This window comes from Otolemur garnettii, unplaced genomic scaffold (genome assembly GCF_000181295.1).
Source record: "Otolemur garnettii isolate 467f Iridium unplaced genomic scaffold, OtoGar3 scaffold00049, whole genome shotgun sequence".
Taxonomy (NCBI): Eukaryota; Metazoa; Chordata; class Mammalia; order Primates; family Galagidae; genus Otolemur; species Otolemur garnettii.
Window position 1 is genome coordinate 7,290,959 of NW_003852444.1, and position 24,197 is coordinate 7,315,155.

The 24,197-nt window shown below is 42.3% G+C and overlaps 1 protein-coding gene across 2 annotated transcripts in view; it reads left to right on the forward strand.

Moving 5' to 3' along the window:
- Positions 1–778: 778 nt before the first annotated feature.
- The window catches only part of PTN (pleiotrophin), a 106,668-nt gene continuing 83,249 nt past the window's right edge, over positions 779–24,197 (forward strand). For both annotated transcript variants that reach the window (XM_023514233.1, XM_003791592.2), the window contains exon 1: positions 779–1,310. The gene's annotated coding sequence lies outside the window, so the exon portion shown is untranslated. The remainder of the gene's footprint in view (positions 1,311–24,197) is intronic.

The window sequence follows — 24,197 nt, forward strand, 5'->3', positions numbered from 1 at the left end:
AGTGCAAATTTTAAGAATAACATAGATATCAATTTGAAATGAAGGAATGTAAACTCAGAACTATGAGCAACCTAAGTGCATTTTCCAACCAGTTCGGGGTGGATGCTTTTAAAGGATAAGCTGAAAAATAAAAATAAGTAAGAAGAACAAGCAAAGGAGCGGGGGAAAAAAACTGATAAGTGGCAGAAGTAGCTCAAAATTTACATTTTGAAAATGTGTGGGGGAAATTTGTGCTATACTTCTCTATAATTTTACACAATCCCTTTAAAAATGTTACCTGTGTCATTAATATTTATCTATGTGTGACTCAGTTCTAAATACATTACCCCAGTGTCTTTCTTCAAGAGAAGGAGATGGAAATTCCAGAAAGGCATGAAGCCCAGCCTCTGAGTTTTACATACTCAGAGTTTGAGCTACCTCGATGAATCCCCTAAATTGTTAGGTGTCAAAAACATGTCATTAAGTAGGTCACTAAAGACATTGAGGGAGCCAAAAAAGGAAAGAGCCCCCTAAAGGAAAATGACACTTAATTGGGAACTTGCAGACATCTGTCACTCTTTGTGACAATTGAGGAAAAGTACCTAGCACAATTTTTGGAGTGCAGGTGACGAAGTTTCGAAGACGAAACTGACAGCGGGGGGGTACCTGCCATTTGTGACATAAGGAGAGCCTGCTTTGGAAAAGCATGCTTTTTCATCCTCTATGTTACTTTAAAAATTGCGTGGCGCTCAAACCGTAATCTATTATGCCATCAGTTGTCCATTTAAGATAGAATGTCCCCATCCGAAGAATAGATCATGCATAGAGTTTGGAAAAGAAATATTGTGGTCCGTCTGTTTGCTGAAAACAAAACAGTGTTCCGTCCCCTGCCGCCTTGGTTCAAATCCGTTTTCTTGCTCTGCAGGGAGAGGCTGCCCCCGGAGTATTCTGCTTTTAATAAGCTTCCCAATCAGCTCTCGCGTGCAGAGCGCTCTCCCCCCTCGCCCAGCCCGCGTCCTCCCTGCCCGCTCCTCTCATCCCTCCCATTCTCCATTTCCCTTCCGTTCCCTCCCAGGCAGGGCGTAATTGAGTCAAAAGCAGGATCAGGTTCCCCGCCTTCCAGTCCAAAAATCCCGCCAAAGAGCCGGAGAGCAGAGCAAAACCCAAAGTGGAGAGAGGGGAAGAAAGAGCCCAGTGAGTCATCGTCCAGAAGGCGCGCGGAGCCGCAGCCACCCAGCGGGAGCAGCCGGGTACCTGGACTCTGCAGCCGCGAACCTCGCCCCTCGCGACCAAGCCAGCCCGAGCGCGTCAGAGGACGTTTGCAACTCAAAGTAAGTGAGAGGGAACGTGTGATTTCTCCGAGGGGTCTCCGGTGGAGTTTGTCTTCAGCCGGTGACACTTTTCCGGTGCCCGCAGATGAGGGTGGCACAGTGCGAGACACGCTGCCTCAGGTCTTTGCATTCAGAACTGCCTTGCGCCAGACGCAAACGGAGGCATATTTAGGGGGAGCTGGATCAGGTTAGTTGGGGTGTGCTTAGGTGAGTGGACGGGGAGCTTTTGTGGTGTCAAGCATGCGTTTGGACGGTGTTGCAGCTCTCAGCCCGACACAGACAGGGCGGGCTGGAGCGCGCATCTTTGCTCCTGCAGAACGTGGAGCTTTGGTAGGTGTGTCTGTGGCGGGGTAGTGAAGAGAGAGAAAGTAGGGCTGCCCGAGGGAGCAGGTCCCCGGGGCTGCCCGCTGATGGCTTCGCTGGGTTTCTAGGTAAGACGTGGGCGCTGGGTCCTGCCAATGCTGGCTGACACTGAGCCTTTCTGGCAAAACTGCTGGGTCCTCCTCCCGCCTGATAACCCAGGAACGGTTCCAGAAATGGTTACTTAGAAAGTTTAAAAGACACACCTTGAATGCCATCTGTCTTTTGATCGCTGATTTGAGGAACTGCCCTGAACACCGGCACTGAAGCTTTTGATTTCACCCCCACATGAACTTACGGTGTATTTGTTACTAATTTGCCGGATGCTTAGAATTTTGTTTATCTAGTAAGTTAAAAAAATATTTTTTGAGAAGAATTGATTCAATTCTTCCTTAATACACAGAACTTTAGACTCCCTCTCTCCTTACACACACACACACCCCCTAACTTTTCTCTGACGCCACACACACACACACAGGCACACACTTGGAGGTTCCTGACACTCTATTGTTAACTTACCCTGTCTCTGTTAAGAGCTGCTTTGTAAGTTTGGCGATACCACTGAGACATAGTAGTGGGGTGAGGGAAGCTGAGAGGAGAGAATAAATAACCGGGGGAAGTGCCAAAGTTCTGGGGTTTTAATATCTCTCATCTTGAGGGTTACCAGGCATTTTCTTGAGAAAGGGGTGGGGTGTGTGTGTGTGTGTGTGTCCCGCGCACTCCTGGGCATGTGTGTTGGAGGGAAGGGCCTGGGAGGAGATTTAGGAGCTCCCCAAAAGAGCTTTTGAACAATCCCCAAAAGAGCTTTTGAACAATAATGAAGCAATTTCGTGTCCTAGACAAATGTGGAACTGATGAACCAGCAGAGCTCACTTGAGCTCCTTGATCATCTGAGAAAGAATTGCTAAGTAGAAATATTTAAAGGTACTGGGAATGAAACAAAAGAGAAGCCTTCCAACAGAGAAAGCAAAGCTTGTGTTTTCCATCTTTTTTTATGTTCCTTTTGAAAATTATGTACTTTAAAGACCAAACCATTAAAAACATTTACAGTCTAGTGAAATTCAAAGGAAATTAGAGTGGGCAGTATCCTTCGCTCTCCTTTGGGGCTTGAGTTACTTCAATCTGTCAACATTTATATTTTCTCATTTAAATTGGAAGATGAAACGTTTTTTAAATGGCATTCTTTTGTACTTTAAGAAACTTTTGTCCATTAAGCTCTCTAATAGTACTTTAAACCATTAGAAGGTGAACTTTCCCTGCCACTGCTCACAGACCCCTTTGGGACATTTTCCCCTGAAAAGCCTCTGTAAAGAACACCCACCTTAAGCCATAAGCACATAACCCACAGGACAAAACCTCACAGGTGCTGTGTGCCAGCTGTTTGCTTGCAATTACAGATGTACTATGTTCTCAAAGCTATGACTGCAAGAGAAATGAAGCCACTGTTAATATATGGCTGTTTAATTATCTGACGTTAAATGAGGTATTGTGGAGAATGAGAATTATAAAAAAACATTAACTGTGTGGCCTACTATATTAGAGATCCCCAGATAGTTTAATTGCTTTCTTTGAAAAAGTCAGTATTAGAAACAAAATATTTTAAGCTTAAATGTTCTAGTTCCCTTTAAATAACTATTTTGTTCTAGTTCCTCACTTAAATGGCATTTTATATGAATTCTGATTATATTCTTATTTTTGATGTAGTGTTTTTATTACTATTTAAAATTTCTCCAGGAAACTGAGTTTATCTGGCTTGTTCAAAACAGTGTGATATTTTGACGATAGATGAAAGGCCAGAAGTTGGAATTCAGAATACAAATTTCAGTTCTTGAAACGCTTATGCATTTTGATATGGTGGCATAGTGATGAACGAAATCGTCCTTGACTTGTCTCCTGAAAGTGATGCCCAAATTGAGACCATCCAGGGGAAGCAGCGTGACCATGAACAGCACCCTCACTGCCCCTCAGGTCAGAAGCAGCAGGCTGAGGAGAGCTCTGCAACCTTTGTTCTATCACCTCGCTGGTGATGCTGAGCTGGGCTTCTCTGTAAGGGTGAAGAATGTTCATTCCTCTGACAGCTAAGGAACAATCGAAGAGTTTCTGTCGCCTCCTGGCATTAGGCCATGGCATTGCCCTGGGAGGGGTGGCAAAGTAACATTCAGATTTGGACGTTATGAGCTGGACTCGCTTTTTCCCGTCCAGAGTCAAATGGCTTGAGTGGAATTTGGGCCATGGCCTGAGTTTGGAAAGTTGTCCTCCATTCTTGATGGTTATGGTCATTGAATTTCCACCCACTGGGCCATTTTCCCGTCTACTTCAAGCCAGCCTTATATGTGGCATAGTTTTCATGGTGTCATTACAATATTTCAAGATTGTAAAATATAATATGCCTTTCATTCCTTTCTATTTTAGCATTTCAGAAATAAGAAGTTAAAAGTTCCATAGCTTAAAAAAAAAAGTTTCATAGCTCAAAAGGGTGGCTATGATGAAAACTTGTCTGAGGGTATCATAATTAGGGTAACAGTATAGATTTAATTATGTAGATCCCTAGTTCTTAAGGGGAGGCAAGGAATACAGGGAATCATTTATGCTTAAGCTATTTTGAGAAATAAGAAATGAATTTCTTCTACTGGGCTTTATTTTTTTGAGCCATTTCTTTACAGTAGGTTTAAAGAAAGTGACATCTCAAATAGGAAAAAAAATTGTCACAGTTTGAGTTTTCTACAAGCAGAATTCATATTTTTTTTGCGTTCATACATAGCATCACCAAAAAAAAAGAAACTATTGCATTATATTAAGAAAGAAGTGAGTCATTATAGCTGATAACTGAGATCTTCATTCAAAGAATTGCTCTTAGCAAAAACCAAAAGATCATTTAAAAACACAAATAGCATTCGATGGCTCTAAGCCTTCGTTCTCATTTCTTCCAACTCTTCCACTTCCCAGTTTCCTCCCCTTCACTCCCATTTCTCCCTTTTATGAATCTAGTTGCTATTATTTTCCATCTAACATGTTCGAGGATGACTTGCCCAATTCCCTCCTCATATGATGGCCTGTATTTCAGGAATCTCTGGCCAAATCTTGGCATTCGTGGAAGGCATTCATGACACTTTTCCACTGAAATCTGTTTTCAAGGCCAATAAGCTCTCTACCCACTCAGCCAGATTTTTCCTTGTATTGATTTAGACGCTGGCTAAGTTAGGTCAGCTTACACTTTCATCACTGCAACAAATACTGACTTAATTCTCCTCTCAGGGCTCCCGCATCAATGTATGGGCACAGCTAGGGTTGCTCACCCCCACCACACACTTCCGTGTCCTGCACCAACAATAGAATTGCTATGGCCGATTTGACAACATTTATTACAAGGATGTGGAATGCCTAATACTGTGCTGAGCAAGGCAGCACATTTAAGAAATACATCGTGGTTTCTTTCTTCTAGAGGTTCATAGTTTTACAATTTTAAACACTTTGTGTTTGGTCAGTGGTACTAACTTACGAGATTCTTTGTTGGAAATGTATGTATCATTTAATCTCAAATGATTAAGCTCCACTATCCCTCCACCTATCTCTGGAAAAAATATGTTAAAGATCCCAGATCGTTCCAGTGAAATCCATAATTTTGTATTTTTCTTTCTTTTCCTCAGGTTATTAGCTTAATTATTTTCCAACTTTCTTGTCTACTCTTTTTTTTTTTTTTTGCCTTATTCCCTTTATCCTCCCAACATGGATGTTTATTTCCAAGTATTTCAGTTTTCTTTCTCTTTTTCTCTCTTTAATGCCTTGATATTGTCACAACTCTTCTAAATTTCATTGAGAAAACTCTCGACTCTTTTCATTTTCGCTGCGGTTCTGTAGACTCCCATTTAAAATTTTTTTTGAAGTAAATACTGAAATGAATCATTTGGGCATAAGGATTGGGGGGAGGAGACTTTCTGTTATTTGACTTGTATCCATAACAGACGTCTGTGATAGTGGCTGCCCTACTGCGCGCCAAGTAGTGTAACAGGTGCTAAGAAGATGAAGGCCTCTTCAGGCAGCTGTGTTCTCCCCAGTGCTTATGCAGCAACGTTAAGACACTAATTACTGCAAGGCAAGTTGCAGTAAGATATGTATGATTTTTGACCTAATTAGTTCCAATGCCAAATGGATCACATTTTTATGAGAAAAAGCAAAGTGGGGTATACAAAAGGCTGAATGGTACACAATATTTATTTTAAAAAATTTTTTGTGGTTGTTGCTTAAATGTGGTTTATTCTGGGGGAGACATTGAACTCTCAATTCCTTTATGTTTTCATTTGATATTTGCGACATGATAGAACAGAAAAAAATTATTGGCAGTAATATCTTAAGAAGTCAGTCTGAGTTTATGTAGAATAAATAGAATTTTAAAGGCATGGCCTAGGTATCCTTTTCAGGAAAATGTATCCTAGACAAGAGGTGACTGTCCTTCAAAGAAGACATCCACATGGAGGGGAAGAAAAATCCTTCTACTCCCGCTGTGCAATTTGAGTGATATCCTAAATGAATCAGAATTTGGAGGCACCAAATGTTTTCGGAGGCCAATCCTCTGTCTAGGTAGAGCTGTAGTTTGCCCCTCCTATTATCTTTTAAGCCTTCCCATCGTCACCCCTTGCAGTAATTTCACTTCTTTCTTTCTCATGAGGACTCACCATTAATACCAGCTCCACCCCACATGCACCGATGGGGCAGGGCAGGCCCTCACCACATTCATCGTAAGAACCTCAGACTATTTGACATTGGACCATTGAAGATGCCCATTACATGTCTGGTGAATGAGTGAAAAAATGAACAGGCAACCTCATTGTGACCCAGTCCCCTTGGCCATCTGCCTTCTACACCTAATCCCTTGGCCATACTAAACAATCACCTGGTGCCAATTCCCTGTTTGTGTCCGAGTGCCCCCATTCTCAGCCTCAAGCCTCCACCTTTCCTTCCTTCACTTCCTTAGTTCCCAGAGTCAATACAGACTGGCCAGTTCTCTCCAGGTTCTTCCTATTCGTTCTCCACCTGGTCACCTGAAACTTTTCTGACTCCAGGCTGCTGGCAGAATGGAGAGAGAAACCCCTACCTCTTCTTTAACAAACTATATTATTCAAAGGGGCAATATTGATCACTTAAAGTATTGTTTTTATTACAGCATCAATGTGGCTATAGGGCCTTTGCTTTTCAGAATTTTTCACATTTATTTTTCTGATGTATTTTTGTAACAACTCTACTAAGGTAGACTGAGTAGGAGTTTTTAAAAATTGAAATCAGCTTGGAAAAGTTAAGGTGGCTTCATTAAATTAGAGGCATGAAAAAAAGGTCTTAAAATTTCTAGTTTGGGTTTTCTCCTCTCTAATACGTTATCTCTTTCTTCAGCTAATAAATTTATTTTATCACCCAGTTGCATCAAACCTAAAATCCATGGTATGTAACAGACCAAACAGCCCAGGGTAGTGGTTCTGTCTTCAATGTCTATCAGATTAACCAGAGTCACGTCTAGACGCCATATGTCTGGGGAAAATCTTTGGAGATTGTGATTTATGAAGTGGGATTAAGGATATTGGACAGCTGACAGGGTGTCTGGATATAGATGATTCATTTAAAAACTTTAACCTTAATGGCCCAATAGTTGAGCTCTAATGTCAAGTCAAAGCATAAATTGCTGACTACATGTCTTACTAGCTGTGTGACTCTGAGCAAAAAATGTGGTCTTTCTCGTTATAGTTCCCCTATCTCTGACATGGGGCACAGTTTACATTCTGGGATTGACATAAGAATATTGACTGAGCAACTAATGTGAAATACTGAACACTGAGTTTGATTCTGGTGGAGGCTGGTGAAATGATTACAGTGAAGCACTTCCATGTGTAAATCCTCTCATTCTCATGCCCACTGGGCTTTTCTAATAAACATACAAAAACCTGGGTCACACTGCCTGTTTCTTAAAGGCCCTATTTTCTCCACACTTTTAGACCATTCTCTCCCTTCTCTCTAAAAGAAAATTGAAAACTCCTCTTTTCTGATTAGAAACACACAGAACATGAGATGATGCTCAAGGCCTGGAGGATGTGGCATGTAACGTCTCTGGCTCAGACTGCATGACCCTTGTCATGAGGTCAAGGAGAACATTTTGCATATGGGAGACTCCCATGCAAGGTGCAGGCCTCGCTGCTGACCTTAGTGATGCCCATAATCACGTCCTCCCTGACCACTGCCTATGGGGCTTCAGTCCAGAGGGAGGAGTTAAAGTTGGGATTCAGGGACCAGCACTTCTCTGCGGCTCTGCCTGTGGGTGGCTGACTATGTCATCGAACCTCCTGGAACCTTTGGCTTTTCAGGTCTCGGTTAGAAATGATGATGATATTACCTGCTTTGCCCACCCCACAGGTTGTCGGTAAAGGTCAATGGTCATGATGTAACATTTATAAACTGTAAGCTGTTACCCCAACTGCTCTTAATAAAGTCTGTGGGGCAAGTTCTGTCTTTCTTCTCCCCCATTTCTGCTGCTGTCATTGTTACTTTCTGAGGACTCATAGAGATCGCCTACGATGCCTGAAGGTAAGTCTCAGCTAATGGAGTGAAGAGGAGGAAAGATGTGTGACAAGAATGAAGAAAAGAAAATCTGTGTCACAGTAAAAATAAAGCTAAATTAAACAGTCATGACTTCATTCACTGAATGTTGCGTTAGTTTCTTCTCCAGTGTCTTAAAGTGTGTGCACCAGACTTTTCCCTTGGTTATTCTCGCTGACCTAGGCCTTCATGACCGACTCGCAGCACTGTGTTCACAGAGCAGCTGTGCTTCCTAAACTGTAACCTGCATACCAGTCACCGGGGATCTTCCCAAAATGCCGCTTCTAGCTCAGTGGGCTCTCAGAATCAGCCTTTCTACTGAGCTCCCTGTCCATGGCAGTGCTGCTGGGTTGGGCACCTCACTTTGAGTAGCAAAAAGTTTAGTTCTGGAGAGAGCAAGAGAAGGATCTGAACTCTGCACTCACAACATCCCATCCACAGCTTAATACAAACTGAAGGTCATTGGCAGTAATACTTTCCACAGTATGAAAAGGCTTCCAGCACTTACATCTCCATGTCCAAATAATATTTTGAATGTTCGATTATTTATGAAAGGCGTAACACCACCTGACTTGCTATTGATTTGACTGCAGGTCTTGTAAGCTTAAAAGCCCCTGGCCAGGTGTGACCTTGGGGTGGCCTCCCTGCCAGTGCTTCAGTGACCCAAATGTTGCCTACCTAATGTGCCTTGAAACCTAGTGAAAAGGGTTTAGGAAATCTCATTCTTAACAGGAAAAGAATACACTGTAATACGTTTTCTTGGCATTAGAGCATTTTCTCCTTTAGGGTTTTAACATCCATTATTCCCCTTGAGTGTCCCCTTCCCTGCTGTGATGGAGAAGAGTAGAGGTCACCTACCTATGGGATTTCCTCAAAGACCTTCCTGCCCAGAGAAAGAGCCAGGTATTTTTTGCCTCAGAGCTTACGTTTAACCAATAAGGAACATGTCTTGGTGACCATCCTAGATAACAGAGAAAAATCTTCATTCAGGTTAAAACAGATGGAAACTGTCTTAGTCTATTTTGTGTTACCTATGAAGGAATACTTGATGCTGGGTAGTTTATAAGAAAGAAAGAAACATTTATTCATCTCATGATTCTGCTGGCTGGATGGTTCAAGAGGGGGCATCTGGTGAAGGCCTTGGGCTGCTTCCATTCGTGGCAGATGGTGAAAGGGAGCTGCCATCGCGTAGTACAGAGAAAGCAGGAGAGAGAGGGTGGAGGTGGCAGCTTTATTGAACAACCAGCTCTCATGGGAAGCAATGAAGTGTGATGTCACCCCTGCCCCCACCAGGGAAGACATTAACCTGTTCATAAGGGGTCTGCCCTCAATGACCCAAACACCTTCCACTAGGACCTATCTCCAGTTTTAGGAATCAAACCTTAACATGAGACTTGGACAAGACAAAACTCCAAACTATGGAAGAAACCATACAGAACTATAGGATTATGTTTTCCTGATGGGCTTCCTTATCTGCTGAGAATGCACCTCTTCAAGATCTAGGATAATTGCTCATAATAGCAGAATTATCTCTGAGCTTTTCACATGACGTGGCCTTCATTGGTGAGCAAAAGAACAGGCTTAAAAAGCACTTTGCAAGTTGGAAAAACCTGATTTCAGGGGCCAATTTCTCCAAAAATACTTATTACCTTATTGCCTTCTGTGTGTGATGGGTTTCTTTAGTATGTTCCAAGGGTCCAGATGAGGAAGCCTGAAGCTGCCGTAGGAAAGAAAGCAGATAGTGTAGTTCATAATCTTTCACAGGTGTGTGAACTTAAATCTTTAAGCAGTAAAATTAGGCCCTTCTTCCCATCCCTTCTTTTTATTTAGGGTATGTGTTTTGTTATTAAATGATGTCTCTGGCAGTCTGCAGAATCCCAAACACAGCTCAATACATGTCAAACTTGTGAAAAGGTTGGTCATTGTAACCATGTGAAAAATAACGAAAAATTTTCCTCATGTTTCTTATTAGGAAAACACAAATATACCCAAAGAAACACATTTTTTTAATTCTAGAAAAAAATATGTGTTCATGGTACAAGATATTTAAATTTTCCCCCAAACCCTCACTCATCACCCTCAATGTAGGTCCCATGATTAGCACTTTGACCCACCTTTGTTGTTTTTCCGATGTAATTTTTAAAACTAGTTATAGGCACCATCAAGTGTCCTGCTTCTTATCAGCATTATAATTGATACATGAAATATTTTAACACTATATACATGCTAACATGTACATTTGTTTCTACTAAAAGAGTCAATTAAGGTGGAAATTCAATTTATTTAACTTGATATGGGTAAAATGGAATCATAAAAACTAAATAAATTAATGTGGTGGACTGTCATTAAAAAGCAGGAACTGGAAAATGCAGATAGATATCCCATGAAGCAAGCAAATAAATGAAAATCTTTGTTCCGGTAAAAGATGTGCCCATTAGATGGGAACAAATATCCCGAGGAATGTACTGTGTGCCAGTTAAAGGTGAAGTTGAGTACACATGGCCTTTCCTTCTCACCCTAGTGGACCCATCCATACTAGGGGTGAGAGTTTCCCCAGGGAAGACACAGCTGCCTGGTCCCACCCACGTCTGATCTTAGCTGGTCCAGGAGCAGAGAACCTTCTGAGCTGTTCTGGAGCCCAGGGGAATGGGCCTGCCGCACTGCAGGACCAGCAAAACTCTTTGATGCATGCTGCTCCAGGGTTGGCACCCGTCGGGGGGATATTTATTTGTTCTGCTATTATTTGGAACGACTAGTGAACAATTGGCTCTAGTTTAAAGCGAGTCAGATCATATTTGGGTTTGACCACTTTTCTGATGATAGAGGGGGGTGAGCGTCAAATGCTTTTAGTGTCTGTGCCAGCACTGGGGTTTTTAACCTTTTTAAATAGTCGTTTTCATCTGCTGGTTAGGGAACCACAGAGTTTGCCTTCTGGATACATGATATCTGGGGATTTGAAGGATGTACTTCAAGGCTATCATAAATGAATTTGGTTTGGAGAAGTACATCAAAAGTAATTCAGTGGGAATAAGAAAGTGGATGCAGATTTCTACCAGTTTCTATCAAAACAGATCTACATTTACTAAAAGCAGGCTAACTTTTTGGCTTCCTGACTTCTCCTCCAGTGCCCAGCTCTTGCAAAAGGTTAAATGAGAGCCCTTAACTGCCAAGATAAGAGAACCAAGATGATGAAAGAAATAGAAGCAGAATTGAACCGGGGCCTTAGGGAAAACATCTAAGAAGCAGCCCTGTGCCTGGAGAGGGAAACAAAAAATCCTCTTAGGTATGTCCCAAGGCTTCCTCCCCCAGGGGGATGCTTTGGAGCATGTGTCACTGGGCCCTTCGGGCCGACCTGGCTATGGTGGTGATCCTTAGGAGATTTCTCTGGGGTGAATTTGCCTTGTTTGCTCACTATATATCCTGGGCTCCTGGGGCCTCTTGCCATAAAAATCCCATGCAGTCAGTCCAGCTCTGTGGATTGTCCCCTGCCCCCTCCTTGCTCTTCTCTGAGGAAGCATTTGAAGGAAAGCCAATGCCAGCTGAAGAGTGAAAAGTTGCCTCCCGAAATAGGACCTGAGTGGCCTTGAGTTGGACAATCCTGTCTCTGTAGTCGCGTCTTCCAGGAGGCTGCCCACCCTCTGTCTTATTGTTTCCTTCTGTGTCCCCACCCAGACGAGGCTAAGAGGCTCCTTCCCTAGGCTGGAGCACAACAGGGTCCCTTCAGCCCCGGGTTTAGCCGCATGTGTCTCCTGTAGCCTCCTGGGCTGGTTTTCGGCCTTAACTGCTGTTTACCAGTTGTAACATGTAACATTAAACATCCTGCTTCAACTCAGAAATAGTTTAGTCTTGGGTATTTCTACTAAGAACTCCAATTCTATTTTGAAGAACAAACATTGTTCTCCTTTCTTCTCCTCTCAAATCAGAACCTTCCTGCTCTGATTTCCAAGTCCATACCAAAGTGTTTCACCACCATCCTCATCGTCCATTAGAACTCAAGGGACAGAAGTTGAAGGGAAGCACAGGGCAGGAGAAGGCTTAACTTTCCCTAATGTAGTTGTAATAATATTTTAACGACCTTCAGTGAGGACATCCTTAGTATTAGAGGCTGTTTTCCTCAAAGAGGAATAGATTTCATTGCTCCTCTAATAGGACACAAGATTGTCTTTATTCTTGATGGCATGTAAGCAAAAGGACACTTTGTTTCTTGAGGATGGCAAAGTCTTTGTGTCTATCATGCCTCATAACACAGCAGTGACACTGGAGTGTCATTAGACCCACGGAGAAGCCAGGAGCCTCTGAATTGGAAGAGGAGAAAAATCTGCTGAAGAGGTGTGGCCCAGCTATGTGATATATTTGATAACTTTGACTTTTACTCATGGGAGGATGAAGGAATACTCAGTGAGGAGCATCTTGTGCGACTGAGGGACGTTTATGGGACATTAGAAAGAATAAGGCATAGAAATCGTACCTGGTGTTTTCTAAGCAAATCTGCAGGTCTTATAACACATGTGTCAAGATGACGTCTAACTGATATTATTTTCATTTTTAGGTTGCCACAGGAAGCTATTTAAATTGCTAAGTTATCTTCTATCATTTGAAGAAGTTCCTATTTTGATTGTGAGTTTCAATGGCCATGCGTCTTCATTGTCCCTGCCATGCTGCTGGCTGATTGGGCTTAGTCCTGCCTGAATAGCACTTGGCAGGTAGAAGCACTGAATCTGTGTTTGCTGTTGCATAGCCCTGGAATAACCTTGCCCCAGGTTCTTCCCCTCCCTCCTCCTCCCTCTGGTCCTCCACCAACCCCAGCAAGGTTTAATATTAACTGGCTACTCTAGCCGAAAACTGTGACTTAGGAAGTCACTTTCTTTGACATCTCCAGTCCTCCCCCACCCCCACCGCCCCCACTGTATCCTTTGTACTCAGAGGATTGTTCCATTATGTCTGCTCTGGTACCTGGATCCCAGCTTCCTACTATCACTGAGGACGTACCTTTTACCTGACCTTCACTCTAGCCATCGGCATCCCAGCTTCCCTTCCTGTGTTTTGAGGACCCATGGTAATGAGTCAAAATCCAAGAGCTTTCAGGTCCTCCAAAGCAATATTTCTAGGAGCTGCCAGGGGCAAGGAGGGGGTTTTATCCTGTATCACCAGCTACTTCTAGAAGAAGCTGAAGTCCTTGTTTTACCGTCTTATTATTTTGTATCCCTTTTTCTTCTGAGCACAATTCACTAGCATTAATAATAACAGCTAATACTTCCCCCCCCAGTGCTTCCCATATGGTGGACAGCACAGTACTGGAATTTTGTATTCAGTGCTGGGTTAAATGCTGCCAACAATCCCACTCTAAATGAGAGAACCAAGTCTCAGAAGTAGCTCGCCCAAATAAGATGCAGAAATGACATCTGGAAATGACCACAGCCCAGGTATTTCTAACCACGAAGCTCTTAAACATCATGCTCTTCTGTCTCCATCCCCAAATCAATGACAAGGGCCCTGAGTCTTTAAAGACATTTTGGTTCCCTCCTCCTTTCTTCCCCCTAGTCAGCATCTAGGAATGTGCTCTCACACTGTGTCATTTATTTCCACCTCATTACAATCAGAAGAATAGCGTCTTGGATAAAGAGTGCTATTGTTAGACTCGCCCTCCTTGATTGCAGATTATTGCATATTGTCCTGTTCCCATTGTTTTCTCAAGCATGGATGTGCCTGCCCTGGTGGTTCCACATGCCCGTGCTGACGAGGGGGACTGGCCGGGTGTGCAGGCAGGAGGGCGTCTAGAGGCGACTCTGTCCCTCCAGCCTGCTATCACCTGACTAAATTGCTAGTTGCATTGCTGTGTTCCAGCTCTGGGGGAGGCCACAAAGCGGGGTTTGTTTGTGTATGAGAGTCACTGGCTTTGATTAGCAGCTAGCTCCAGTGCAGCTGAACATACAATAGGGACCAAAGGATGGGAAAAAACTCCTGCTACACTTTCCCATTGGAAAGCATTCACTGTCAAGCTTGGACATCCAACAGTGGGGCACAGAAGAACAGAGGCTGGGAAAGGTTAGGGGATGGATTCTCCGTGCCCTGTAGCCTGTTGTGCGTGGTGAGGTCACTCCTTTGCATGGAGCCTTGGGCCGCTATCCCTCTAAGTGTCTTTTTATGATTCGGGTTTGAAACTCTTTTTGATGTGGCTTGTTGAGGGGCAAAACCTGGAAGGCTGGAAAGCATGGAAGAATCCCTTGATTACAAGAGCGGGGCAAAAGCAGTGAACGTGATGCATCTGTCTTAAAGGGCTAGTCACACAGTTAAAAAAAATCAAAGGTCTTTAGTCTGGATGCCTGGAAGTGGTGCAAAGAACCTTAACTATAATTTTATCAATAAAACAGGGAAGTGGGCAGTTTTATCTCATAACATAAATAAAGCCAGTGATTTCTTGTCTAGACTGTTAAAACTTTTGTTTCTTCTAAGTGAATTAATTATTAAAACCTACCTTTTAGTATCTTCCATCCTCTGGTGGCTGAGTAATAAGGTGCCTACTTAAAGCAAGGAACCCCTAACATACCCTTAGAGGAATGCTTCAGAATATTTGTCTGAGACACTGTGAATGTTGTATGGAGACACCATCATCCCTGATGGGATCTTGGCCTGGAGGTACCTTTGTGGGGTTCTCATAAGAGGATCAAGGAAAACTGATGGAAAACATGATACACTGACAGCATTTGATGGAATGAGAATGTAGGAGTTCAATCCAGTTTTCCAGAGAAGGAAGACTTCCTGGTCTGGAGGGGAAAGGAGGCTGCCTGTGGGAGGCAGGATTTCCAAAGCAGTGGATTGTGTGCAGCAGAAAGGCAGAGGGGAGACATCCGTGGTGAGGGATGAGGAAAGAGGAAAGCCAAACAGATGATGCAAAACAAGACATCAGGCCAGAGAACACGTGGGCCCGATCTGTGCAGAGTGGAAATCAGGGTTAGAAGAAAATGTTGGGGATGACAGCAAGACTCTGCAAAGCGTTAGCTGTCCTGCCTGCATTTTATTGAGTTAGATGAGTAAGAATCACTGAGGGTCTCCACAACAGGGAAGGAAAAAAGTTGGTAAAAGTAAGGTACCAGAAAGATCATTTTTAGAGAAGTAACAGGTTAGAGGCGGAGAGAATCAGTTAGGTTTTAAAGACCAATCCTCTGAGTACCACCCTGCCTCCCAAGCCCTTGATCTTTTTAAATTCTGGAAATCCTGTTCACGCTTCAATGCTTTGCTTAAATACCATCTCCTCCATGAAAATTGTCTTTATTCCCCTAGTTAAAATGAATACTTACCCCCTTTTTTCTGGGTTTTCCTTTACAGTTGTGCATTCACTCATGCGTGCATGCATGCATTTAAAAATGTGCAATGAACACAGTGAGCCAGGCTCCTTGGTAAGTATCAGGAGCACAGAGACAAATGTGACACAGTGCCTTCCTCTAGTTGCACAGTCTAGATGGGAAGAGTAGGCAGCTTCATAGTCTGCTATCAGCGCAATGATCGAGCTGGGCATTTTTGAGAATCCGTAGTGGAGACACCTGTTCAGCTCGGGGCGGACTCAGGAGAGGCTTTCAGGAGTGTGTCTGCCACTCTGTGCTTAAAGGTTCAAGAATGTAAGGAAGAAAGTGTGAGTTCTAAGCAGAAGCAATGGTGTGAATTGTCACTTCCGTCTTGTCAAGTTGCAATTATTTTAAATGATGATGTACCCCTCCCTACTTTGCTATGGATCTCTTAGCCCAATTCTTTGCACAGTAACAAATGAATGAGTGACTACATTGCTGATGTAATCAGGAGGGATCCTTTCCGAGGCACTAGGAGGGAAAATCAAAGCTATCTGGAGTCTAGACATCATAATGGGGGAGGGGGTGCTTAAGGGTAAGTGAAAAAGGAGATACTAAAATTAATCAATTTGGCAGAATTCTAGTGCCATGAAGGAGAAATCTAAAGAAAGGGTTGATTTGGGGGAAGAAGTGAGTGTTTTAGGCCTGAAGGAATTGTGGAGACACAGGATTATCTTCAGTAGAGAGCATGAGCTAGGCTCAGGCTTGGAGATCTCTCTCCAGACGCTGGGCACCCTCAATGCCTGGGAAGCCCTTTGATGAGAAGCTGGTCATTGGTGTCCTATCTCCCACCTAGCTGCCAAATTTCCAGGCTCCTTTTTGCGCCTTTCTCTCCAGGAGCTTTTGCAATATGCTTTCACTAGAATGAGGTTAAGGACCTGTTAACAATGTTATTTTCTCAGAAATAGTTTTTATTATTTGCTTTTTACTTGAAGTGTTCCTCAGATGCATCAGCTTTCAAGAAAACTCCATAATCAGTTCTAGACACATGCACGGGGAACAGTTGGAGGCCACATCTTCTAAAAGAGGCCAGTTGGCCTAGAAGAGTCTTCTGTAATTTGAGTAACCGCATTTTAGCTGTGCACTGATTTCACCCACACAGAGGTGGCGGCTTCTTTCCTGAATCCTCATTTTCCTCTGCTCAAACGTATGATCTGCCTGTCATACATAGAGTAACTGCTTCAGCCACCAGTAGAAGAGATGACACTCAAGGCCAGAGTGGCAGTGAAAGCAAGACTGTCATGGATCGATAGATATTGATTAAAATATGCGGAGGAAAACAAAGTACTAGGCCATCATCAGAGGCAGAAATGGTCTCTTCTGCTTGCTGTTGAAAAGGCTCCCGTCCCAAGAGGGTGTTTATAACAGAACTGCTTCCTGCTGTCCACAGTGGGCACCTCCTCCTCCACGTGCCCTGCTGGGAGACAAAGGACTCCCTCCCTTCTCTGTATTTTTTTTTTATCCCACTCCAGAGATCCTCCTTCATAGTGAGGGCAGAGTGGAGGATAAATAGGTCATTTTCATTTTTCTTCCTTAAAAATTATTTTTTCAGCTTTGCAAAAAGAAAAGAGAACTCAGGAAGTAAAAATTGTCTGGTTCCTAATTTCCAATTTAATTGTAAGTCGGAAGAGACAGGAAATGTCTTGGGGACAGAGATTAGACAAGATCTTTTCCAAGAAGTCATTTAACTCAGGATATATTCTATTTAATGTTGTTCCAGATTAGAATTTACGACTTAGTTTCTAGTTTAGGTAATTTGGGGCCTGGGAGGGTGATTTCATCTAGGCTTTGGTTTCTCTGGTTCCTTTGACCAATCAGGGAGCTTCTGCCGGGATGAGCCTGTTATAGATGAAAACTCTTTCTCTCATCTGCAGATGAGGCTCTTTTAATTTCAGATTCATACGAGGATACAATTAGGTTACAATGTTTTAGTGTGTTGGTTTTAGTTTTTAGGCTGTAGTTTTGTCCCTCACCCAGGAAGTGTGCTGTGTACCCTTAATCGTGTCCCATAGGTGGGAGCACACCAATCCCCATTTCTTCCCCTTCTTCCCTCACTCTTCTCCCCTTCCCCTCAACTTGAATTAAATTGAGTTTTTCTCTTGTTTGGGCATGTATTATATCGTCTACTGGCTTCATATTCGTATTAAATGCATTGGATACTTGCTTTTCCATTCTTGTGATAGAGAATGTCCTCTAGCTCTATCCAAGTTAATACAAAAGATGTTGTCTTCATCTTTTTTATGGCTGAATAGTGTGGAAACAACCCAAGTTCCCATCAACCCAAGAATAGATGAGCCGCTTGATATTAAGAAAAAAAAAATCATCCTCTAGGCTTTTCTGTAATATGTAACAAATAACATCCTTGTAATATTTTATTATTTGCAAGTTGCCTTCATATATGTTATCTCATTTGATCCTAACAACAATTCTATGAGGTCAATTTTAATATGTAGGGGAGGAAATTTCAGGAATGGAAGAGACTTGTGTAAAGTTTTTCTAAGAAGGGAGAGTGAAGATTGCCTCATTTACTTCATGGATCGTTAGGGGGAATTATCACAGTCTGCTAAAGTATTTTATGAAAAAATTGTAAGAAAAGTTGGAATTCTGTTCTTTCTTGCCTGTAGATTCTGTGGCTTAAAAGATTGGCTTATATGATTCTACAGTATTGTCTTTCAAAGAACCGTTTATCCATTCTTTAGAATGTCACGGGGCTGCAGCCTGAGAGTGCCCCATCCTCCACCTATGAAATCAGAATCTTTGGATGGTGGCTTAAGAATGTTAATTTTAATTTTAATTTTTTAGAGGTGGGAGTCTTCCTGTGTTGCCCAGGTTGGTGTGCATTGGCTATTCACAGACACATCATAGCACACTACAGCCCCTAACTCCTGGGCTCAAGTGAACTTTCTGCCTCAGTTTCCTGGCACCCAGAATAGGACTGTTAATTTTTAAGGTGGCCACAGGACCACTTTCATGCACAGTAAAGTTTGAGGAAATTGGGTGTGTGCATGTAACAAATTCAGCATGTATCTATTGAAATCTATTATCTATTATGATTCTATCAGTCTTCCAGAAGTGGAATAGAGTCCAGATTCTAGGCCAGACTCCACAACTGGGTAACTTTGTATTTGAATTTGATCACTGAAAACTTTCAGGCTTCTAACTTCTTCACAGTAAAACAGGGACCTGCCTTGAAGCTCTCCAGGATCCCTTTGAACTGTTTGATTCAGTGTCTATGCTCTTGCCAGATTTTTTTTATTAAATCATAGCTGTGTACATTAATACTGTCATGGGGTACACTGTGCTGTTTTTATATACAATTTGAACTATTTTCATCAAACTAGTTAACACAGCCTTCATGTCATTTTCTTAGTTATTGTGTTAAGACATTAATATTCTACATTTAGAAAGATTCACATGTACCCTTATAAGATGAACCATAAATTGTGGTATATATGCACCATGGAATACTATGCAGCCACAAAGAAAGATGGAGACTTTACCTCCTTCTTGCCAGATTTTGATCTCCGGATTCTTTCCTCTCTCCCTATGGAATACTCTTCTGATTGTGTTTAACTTGGTGGATCTTAAAATGTGATCCTTGCATCCTCAGCATCCGCTTTACCTAGGAACTCATTAGAAATATACATCCTCACATGGCACCCCAAACTCTCAATGTGGGGCCTGCAATCTGAAGCCCTCCTGGTGATTCTACTACACGGCAAAGTTTGAGACCATTGAACATGTATGAAGCTATGCGATTACAATGTTTTGTTTTCTTGAACCTATGCTTCGACAGTGACTGGGGATCTACTGTTGTTTATTTCTCAAGGAAAAGGAAATAAGAAAGTATAATTTCTCCTCGTGTTTAATATGTGGCTCTGAAGGGAGAAAGGCCAATTTTCTGTTCCTCAAGTAGATCTCCCCTACATAAAAGTATTCAGCGATCCATACGGAAGTTTGGTAGAGAAATGAGGTTTTTAATTATTGGCAGTCTTCACTTTATTATAGTTGGATTAGCTAACACCAGTCCCCCGAGAACATGGCTCAGATTTTAGTATAGTAATTAAAGTAATTGAATAAGGTACACATTTCCTTGCTAGCTATGCAGTCTTCCAATCACTACTATGCACACAACAGGCGTGCTTCATAGCCAGTGACCCATCACATCACTTCTTTTGTAGTCTCTCTGTAGTTGGTCACTGAGAATCTGTTGTTCCCTTTAGGCACAAGCAGTCTTGTTGACAAGACTCCTATCTCATAGTGATAATCCCACAAGACATTTTTCAAAAATGGATAATCCAGTGAAGAAACAGGCCAGCAAAGATGAAAGTTCAGGCAAGCAATGAGAAGTAATTTATCACGGGAAGTGAAACTCAAATCAAATATAAATGCAATTAGAGAAGAAACAAATGAAAGTGGAAACATTGATGCTGCTGCCTCTGGAGATGCTCTTCGTGTGCAGCCAAAGGCACTTAGAGGAAGCAAATTCATCAACATAAATGAGGGAAGCAGATAAGACAAAAGGCTGGAGCTGTCCCATTGGGGTCGATGCTGGCAGAGCCTCATGGTAACAGCATTCTCGGTTCTGTTTTACAACTTGGAAAGAGTGAAGAGTAAAGTGCTGGGAGCTAAAGCAAACCTAGAAAGGTGTCTGACAATTTGCCAAGAAATAGAAAAGATGTTCGTTCTGTATCGTAATGTATACCACAAAGGAAAAAGCCCAGCAAGCTGTGAAGACTACTGGGGCTGAATATTTTACACAAAATATCAAAGAAGACTTTAAGCCTCAATTCCTTGAGTGTTCCATATTTCAGTACGTCAATTAAATACCAGTTTTGGTATATTTTCATTTCTCTATTTACATTTACAAAGGATAGTAAGAGAGTTTTTACTGGTTGGACAAAAATTTAAAAATGTCATGGAACAATTGCAATTTTCCCCATTGTTTGTTAGGTTGGTTTTCATGGTTTCAGCTTCTATGGTGTTTGCATGGTTGTAACTCCTGGGTAAAGTGTGCACTGCCTGTATATGTCTGGCCATATTTCACTCCTGAGAAATAGCTACATGAGACTATGTGTTTTTAAAGTAGGCTCTACATGTCACCAATTGAAAGCATCCATCCATTTATTCATTTATCAAATATTTACGGAATGCCCACGTACGATTATGCTTTTAAACTCTCTCAACACTGGGGTAAAAACATAAAAGGAACCTGCTATTATCACTGAGCTTTCATTCCCAAAATGTAAAGCAAGTAAGCAGACAACATTTTAGCAGTAAAGATTATAAAGACTCTAAAACAGGATAAAGAGATGGAAAATGATTGTGTCTGTGTGAGAGAAGGAAGGGGTGGTCTAGGAGACAGGAAAGGCATCTGGCTTTCAACCAAATGTGTTTTTGTTCCTGGGGTGGGATAAAACAGCTGTTAACTCTTCTGCCATTCAGGGATTAGGAGCAAACTTCTTATCTGTAACTTTTAATACAATATGTTTACAAAAATGAAATAGTTACTAATGTCCAGCAGTCATTTTACTTATTCTAGTCACATGTGACCTATTTTAAGTAAAAAATATAAAAGCTAGTAATTAATTCAGAAATATAATTTTAATTCCAGACTATGATAACTTTTACTTCCATAGTTTAAGCATGAAATGCTATTTTATTGTTGTCAACAGCGTATACTTAAACAGAGAGCGGTATATTTGGATTCCAAAGGACAGCAGTGATAGCTAACTGAGAAGTGGATAACGGAGCTTTGGGACAAAAAGAGGAAACCATGTTCTGGCATATTGATTAAACAAAAATGTTCAAGCTGTAGCCAGTAACAAGCAAGAATAACATTGTTACAGAGAATTTATAAATCCTAATATAAAATATCTTTGATCTCCTACCATCTGAGAACCTGGCATCAATGTCACTAATTTTTCAATTGGCATTTGAGCGTGAATAAAGACCATTTTAGGTGATGAAATATGAAACGTGAACTGTGTGCAAGAGAAATCTATGTAAAAGTATTTGGTTTAATACATATTTTGAAGCCAAGGAGAAATCCAAACCGTATAGGCTTTAAAGGATCTTGTTCTTTCAAACCAAAACATCTCTTTGGTTCTTAGCCAAGCCATGAGCAGGTAGAAGCCTGCCCATCAGCAAGTGTGATAAATGCTGTTAACCTTATAGAGGACCGAGCGTGTGGCGAGCGTGCGGCTTCTCGGCTGTTTAGCTGAGCGTGTGTTAAGTCACTCGGTATAGCCTGGAAACATGATTGGCAACAGCAAGGGGACTCTAATAGCTATTGCCGTCTCCCTAACTGCCCATTAGCCTGGATGTTCTGAATGGGACACCTGTGGACACAAAGGCCACCACTGAATATTCATTATAGAACCATGGCACATACAGGTGACCTCAAAGCAGGCTTTGAGTCTGTGAAAGATAAAACCAGGAGTTACAACACAGAGGTTCTCCAAATCCCAGCTTGCTCTGCAAGCTGAATAACCAGCACCACCACGTCGTGTATGTGAAGAGGAGTAGCAAGCTTTCCTGGGGGGCAGGTTGACAATGAGCTATCTGGTTTCTATAAGGCAACTGCTGTTGGGAATCAAATACAACTGACAAGTGAATGTCAGGAAATCAAGGGAAAGTGTATAAGGCAAACTTGGGAAAAAAACCCTATGATATTATAAAGTTGATTTGTTTTTCTATTCAGTATCCAAAGTCATGTATTTTTTGCTACGATTCTCCTGAATTCTGCTTGGGTTCTCTGTAGTTCTCTTTCTCTCAGGCTAAACTCCTGCTGGGGAATTCTCCTCCAACCTCACCCCCTTTATTTCTCTCAACAATAGCTTTAAGTTCACCTTGGTGCGAGAGTATTCCTGATCTGTGTAATAAATGCGTCACCATATATGTGTTCATGTGAGGAAAGATTAAACTTTAAGAGAAAAACAGCAGTGTTAAATTTCCAAGCAATGTGAAGTGGCCTAGTGATGGCTGCACTAGCACTCCAGTGGCCAGGGGAGTTAGAAGATAGTCTTCATTTTAAATTTGACACTGAAGTGTTCTATTGTTCCTGCCGGCAGGTAAGTAAGGGGCATGTGAGCACTGGCACGAGGGGCTGTGGGTGTGTGTGAGTGCATTATGGTAAGAGAGGAATAGAAAAAAATTAGGAAAGATTTTACTTACCCAAGGTATAAAATAATAAAATTGAGACTGCTCAATGGTTGACATTTAAACATAAATGCAGGGGGCAGAGGGGCACAATTATAAGAGGGACTTTACCTAACAAATGCAATCAGTGTAACCTGGTTCTTTGTACCCTCAATGAATCTCCAACAATAAAAAAAGAAAAATGTAAATCTAAACACATATATTTTCATCTTCAAAACTAGCAAGCACTTATTGGGTAGACAGATATTGTTGATGGGAATGTTGGAGGTAGAGGGAGGAGCGATTTGCTTTTTGCCTTTTGAATGTGGTGGGGACAAAGACCTAAGACTTGTGGACTCTTAATTAGTGGCCTGTGTATAGAGGGGACTTCCAAGAAGGGTAATAGTGCAGAGCATGGGCTGAAAGCCTGATCTATAGCACGTAACATCCCCTTGGCCCTGGGAAACCACACTGTAAGCTACTGTAATGCTTTTCTAAATGTACAAACCGTAATGCCCAGTAGCCCCAGCAAACCTGCGTGGAGGTGGAGAGGAGGCAGCCCCCCAGCCAGTCTAGCAAAAGCAAACACAGGTCTTGTCCCCGGCCTCTGGGTCCCCAAGTCTTGGCATTTAGTCCTTCCTGTCCCTCATCTGCACAGGTTTGAATACCCTTTGTGGACCCTGAGAGACAGTCAGTCTGAGATTCTGTCAGATTCTGATAAAACGGAAAGGGAAACTCCACAGGGGAGAAATCATGCGTTTTCCATTTCAATGCCTACCCAGGAAGCTGAACAGCCAAAAAAGATCTTTTTTGCTGAATGAGGAGGATTGTGGTCTTGGTGAAATGACAGAGATGTTTGCTTGCAGCCCCTTGGGGTGCCCTGACTCAATGTCAAGTTTTAAGGAACTGCTCCCCAAAGAACTCTCAAGTTGTGAGTGTTAAAGTCACACCCTCCTGGGAGACTTAAGCTTCCTGGGAATAGATGTGAGGGAGGAAAAGCTAACCCTTCCAATACCTAATATTTCCACGTAAGAAACTCCGACAAATGCTCTGTGTGTCTGAGCGGTTAATCCTCACAAGCATTCTGTAAGATGTAGCAACCAACCCGTCCCGTTTTGTAGATGAGGAAGTGAACTGCACAAGTTACACTTTGGAAGCAAGTGTTTCTATCATTACTCCAGGGCTCACGTATTCAGCAGCTATGCAACATGAGTTGAAATGAATAGCTTAGATGTTACTGGGGTGGACTGAGGGATGGAGAACAAAGGGTAGATAGACCAAAAATTCTTCCTGTAATAATGTAGGGAGGGACAGACATGCTGCTAATTACTGAAATGCCAGAGACCAAACAGGGAAATGTGGGTGCCGGGTGGGGTGTTGACTGAGCGCACCGGACCGAGTGCCACCCTTACTGTTTGGTATGTACTGAGCGTACTGGACCGAGTGCCACCCTTACTGTTTGGTA